General features: G+C 60.1%; 1 protein-coding gene across 1 annotated transcript in view; it reads left to right on the top strand.

The window, feature by feature from the left end:
* Positions 1-4,834, top strand: part of CASZ1 (castor zinc finger 1) — a 141,353-nt gene that overhangs the window by 79,167 nt on the left and 57,352 nt on the right. Inside the window, exon 3 of the mRNA XM_007463150.1 lies at positions 3,424-3,475. The gene's annotated coding sequence lies outside the window, so the exon portion shown is untranslated. The remainder of the gene's footprint in view (positions 1-3,423; positions 3,476-4,834) is intronic.

Here is a 4,834-nt window from a genome sequence, read left to right as displayed (position 1 = left end):
TTCTTCCCCCTTCCCTCCTCTGCAGCCTTTCCCTCCCCCCCCTCCCCCCCACCACCCCCCCCCCCCCGCCGCCGCCGCCCGCGGCAGCCCCCTCCCTACCATCTTTGGCGCCCTTCCTGCCCTCCCTCAACTCCAGCACCTCCTGTGCCTCTGGTCCCCTCCAGCTCCCAGGCCCACAGCCCCCCACTCCGAGCTCCCTGCAGGCCCTCGCGGCTTCCCACTCTACCCCCACTCTCCCTCACCTCCTTCCCACCTCGCCCTTCCACCCTCTCCCCTCTCTTCTACTCTTCTTGTTCTCTTTTATAATTAATGATTAGTTTTAATTGGTTTGCTTAGGAAGCCTGACAGCAAATGAACAGAAGCCAGCCCAGGGCTGCCAGGCTCGGGCGAGAGACCACTACTGCACTTCCGAACCGGAACCGGCTGGGGAAAGGCAAGGGCAAGGCTGACCTGCAGACTCTGCCTCAGGCCCCGGCTCTCAGCGGGTGGGTCAGGCCACACCTGGGCTGGCGCAGTGGCCAATGGGAAGAAGGCAGGAGGATCTTCACACACGATCTGGGCTCCGGTGTGTCAACTTTCTCTGTGTGCTTTGTTCTTATTCTCCTCATATCCCCCTCCATGTTCTCATTTATGTAAGACATTGTCCACATCTTCCGAGATTAGGGTCAGGTAAAAGGAGAGCAGGGGCCCTGTCTTTAGACTGGGACAGGGCTTAATTCCGATCCCTTCCTGTGGACCTATGGGGTTAGCAGCTTGACACGTCTGGGCCAAGATCTTGCTTTGTCACATGGACAGGAGGGAGCAGGTAACAAGGCCTGTTGTCATTGTTAGCTCAGCTGCCTGCCTACAGTCAGCTACCACAGCCTGGAAGCCAACCAGACCTGGTTCTGTTTCTGATTTACCGTGTACCTCTGCATAGAACTCAACCTCTTGGTCCTCAGTTTTCTGGTCAGAGTACTTAGGTTGAAGAACATTGGATGCGTGCAGGATGGGTGAATGGGTGGACAGCTGGCGGAGAGTGGCTATGTTGGCCAGGATCCCTGAGCACGTTACTTCTGTTTCTTAGCCTGGAAGGGTTGCACTTAACTTCAGCCTTCCTAAGTGTTGGGGCTCCTGGTCTCCTCTGTGCTTCCCCCCCGGCCTTGCAGAATCCTTCCTTAACTGCGGCAGCTTTCTGATTCTCTGCCAGGCCCTGGGTGTGCCCAGTCACTCACTCACACAGGCCAGAACCAAACAGCAGGAACAGTGAGAGGCAGAGAGTGACAGGGGAAGATGCCCGGGCAGGACGGAGAGAGAAAGTTGAATTTCTCAGGTTCCCCACGGGGGTTCCAGAATCCACCCAGAGAAGTCCAGATCCCACCCAGAGACAGCCTCCCTGCTCCAGTCCGCCAGGCCGCCTGTACCAGGGCCAGGTGAGGGGCAGGACCCCAGTTCACGTCCTGGTCCCCGCACGGTAAGCATCTCCACCCTCCCCATCCCTCCTCCACCCCCAGCCAACTCCTGGAAAGTTTCCTCCCCGATTGTTCTGTGTGATCAGATCTGCAAGTTGCTCTCTAAGCTTCTTGTCACATTTTGACTTAATGAAGTGCAACTGCTGAGGGATTTGGGTTCAGCGCTCCGGTCTCCCGCGCTCCCTTGTTGTCAGAAAACAGGGGTGGTTGGGGACGGCAACACCGCGCTGCGAGTCGTTATCATTCCGGTCAGTCTGTTTAACACAAAATTAAACAAAGAACTAATTAGTGCCTCATGAATTAATAAATGCACAGTTGCTGGGGAGGATGGGAGGGGATAAAAAGGTGGTAGAAGGGAGATACTGGAGTTGTGGAGTTGGGGGGCTTTGGAGGTTCAAGGGAGGCTGGCCGGGGTGCCTTGAGAGATCTCAGGCGGGCGGGTGTGGGATGGACCGGACAGCGATGACGCCCCACTGGGCCCCTGGGCGGGCTGGCTGGTCTGTGAGCTCTGATAGCCAAGCCTGCCCAGCGCCTCTCAGCGGAGGCCCAGGATCTCTCTCCCTTGCCCCGTGGCCCAGCCCTGCTTGGCCTCCACTTCATCCAGCTCTCCTCTCCGACTGCTTGTTTTCTGCACTCTTCCCACCTCGACCCCATCTCAGCAGGGCTCCCCTGTCCTCTCTGCTGTCCCCTCTCTCTGTCCGCCCAGCTCTCTGCAGAATCTTAGCTTCCTACCATCTGGGTCAGATGGGCATCAGAGGCCCATGGGGTAACCCCCCCCAACTGCTCGATGCCCACCAGAGCCCGGTGTCCAGCAGGGTGGGCTCTGCCTCAGTGGGCACCCTCTTCCCAGACAGCCCAGCAAAGGCAGCGAAAGCTGGCAGAGGACCCAGCCCTCCTTAGGAGGATGCGTCAAGTACAATTAGCATTATCTGTCCAAATATGTCCTGGGAACGGGAGGGCGGGCGGCGGGACTGGGTGGCATTCCCAGAGCCCTGTACAAGGTCACCTCACCTCTCGCAATCCCCCCAATCTGATTTGGGGATTACACAGCCTAAGGAAATTGGTGTTATTCCTCTTGCATCATTGATAAGCCACAAAGGAGGGAGTAGGGAGAAATAAAACCTTTCCCGAGAAAAGCAGAAAACCTTTCCCGAGTAGGGGTGGAGTTCTGAAGGCCCACGGGGTGGGAGCGGGGCGGGCTCAGGCAAGGGCAGGTGGGCCCAGGTCAGCAGGCAGAGGGCTCCTTGGGTTTTCTGTCCACACGAGGCGTCTGTCCCATTTGAACCTGGCTCCCCAGGCTCACGCGCTGGGCAAGAGGGCCTGGGCCTGGCAAGCTGGGCTGAGTCACGTGTTGGCTAAAGACCCGCTACCTTGCTGGGCCATTTTCCCTCTCCCTACGTGGGCCCCCGGCATGGCTTGTGACTCATCAGTAGGACCCCAGGGTGGAAGGTGCTGTCTGCAGCCTATTCCTGGGAGTTGAGGCTTCCTGGTGCCCTGGCGCCTGGTCCACCCTTGCCCCTCAGTCACCCATATGCTGTAGATTTTCAGGGGCCAAGGGAAGAGAGTAAGGGATGGGTGCTGCTGTATCCTGTCATTGTCCCCAGGCCCTGCTGCTCAGCCACTGCCGCTCCAGAGGAGCACCCCGACCTGCACACCCACATCTCTGCCTCCACGGAGGTGTGTGCAGTATGCTCTGACTTTTCTCTCTTTGGTTAGGGGTGCCCTGAGGACCATATTTCCACTGTGATCAGCCCCTGCTGCTTTCTGAATTTTTTCAAATTTTGGTAGGCACGTCCTTTCAGATGGGCCAAAATCAGTGCCCACTCCACGCGTCTGAATTTTTGACACCCTTGGCCACCCTGGAGCATCAGCCCCTTGGCCTGGGGGTGGCAGGGAGCCCTTGGGCACACACTGGGGAGTTGTACGCGTCCTGCCTTGAAAGGCTAAGAGGCTCTTCTCTGTCCCTCCCCAGGATGAAGTGACGCCCCCACTGCGAGAGAGGAGCCTCTAGGACCCACTACAAGGTAAGGCCTGAGCCCTTCCCTGATCCGTGGGTCCTTCCGCCCAGTGGTGACCACGCCTGGCACACGTGTCACCCTGGGCTGGGCCCAGTCGTGCTGAGCCCCCAGGGTGGGTCTGGAAGATGGAGACAGGGAATTGGAACCACACTGCCCATTTGAACCTGGCAGGAAAAGATGACCCCGGTAGAAGGGTCTCAGATTCGTTCTTAGGCTGGAAATGGGCTGGGGACCCGTGGATCGCTGACTCTGGGCGTGGAATGTGTCCAAGGCAGCGTGAGGCAAAGGGGCATCTGTGGTGCCAGGGCTCAGCCGCCCGGCAGTACTGTGCCCAGCTCTCCGCAGTGCTGTCTGCCCCCTGTGGCTGCTGCCAGCTCTCCCTGGAAGCTCTGCTTATAGCTCGTGCTTGGGGAACCGCGTGGACTTGAAAGCCCTGGAAGTCCTCTCTCCTGGGAAGCTGCCGGCCCCGTGGCCTCCTCCTTCTTCCGTGGGAGGCTGGCAGGGAGGAGGCCCCGGGCCCTGAGCCCAGATCAGGCTGCTGCCCTTCCCTTCCCCAGGCACTGGGCTCCCCTGGCCTGGCCGGGCCTTCACAGGCTGTCTCAGTTCTCGGGTGGCTCGAGGAACCTCGGGGCCACCGGGCCTCGGCCCCAGGCAGCGCCGTGTCAGAGGTGACCGGTGGAACGCCAGTGTTATGTAAATAGCGGGGCCTGCCCGGCGGGCGAGCTGGCTGGCTGCAGCCATCCATCATCCGTGCTCGGCGGGGCGGGGGACAGACACGGCACCGTGCGCCTGGCTCCAAACCTGTTTGTTTTCCCTTTGTCTCACGCATTTCAGGGGCCCGGCTGTGACCGGCTCTGGGTTTTGTCCTGCTGGCCCCCTCCCCCGGGAGGACGGGGGAAGGGAGGAGGTTCGCGAGGCTCCCACCGCGGCATCCCTTTCTGACTTCAAAGGCTCCCCCAGCATTGTCTGTGCCGGCGGGCAGTGGCCCTGAAAACGTGATCAGAGGCGGCCGGTGTAGGGCAGGCCCGGCCCGCGCCCTGCGCTCTCACTGGGGCCTGTGGATTCCTCCCTTTGCCGCCAGCACCACCCTGGTTACAGCTGTGCTCCCCGGGCCTCTCTCCTCGCCTTTCTCTCCCCTGGCATCCCTTCTGGCCAGCCCGACCCTGCTGCTGCCCCACTCCCGTCCTCTCTTAGCCAGAGCCCAACACCTCTCTCCTGGCATCAAGACTCCTAGCATGTTGAGAGCTTCAACTCTCCGCCCCTTCATATCATCCCTGAGACTCTGAAGCACCGTGGAGGGCTTAGGATGCTGGGAGCTGGGATGGACCAGTTCCTGGACATCTGTTTCCCATCCAGCCCTTGTTC

The sequence above is a fragment of the Lipotes vexillifer genome, unplaced genomic scaffold (genome assembly GCF_000442215.2).
Source record: "Lipotes vexillifer unplaced genomic scaffold, Lipotes_vexillifer_v1.1 scaffold109, whole genome shotgun sequence".
Lineage (NCBI taxonomy): Eukaryota > Metazoa > Chordata > Mammalia > Artiodactyla > Lipotidae > Lipotes > Lipotes vexillifer.
This window is presented reverse-complemented; position numbering and strand designations above follow the sequence as displayed.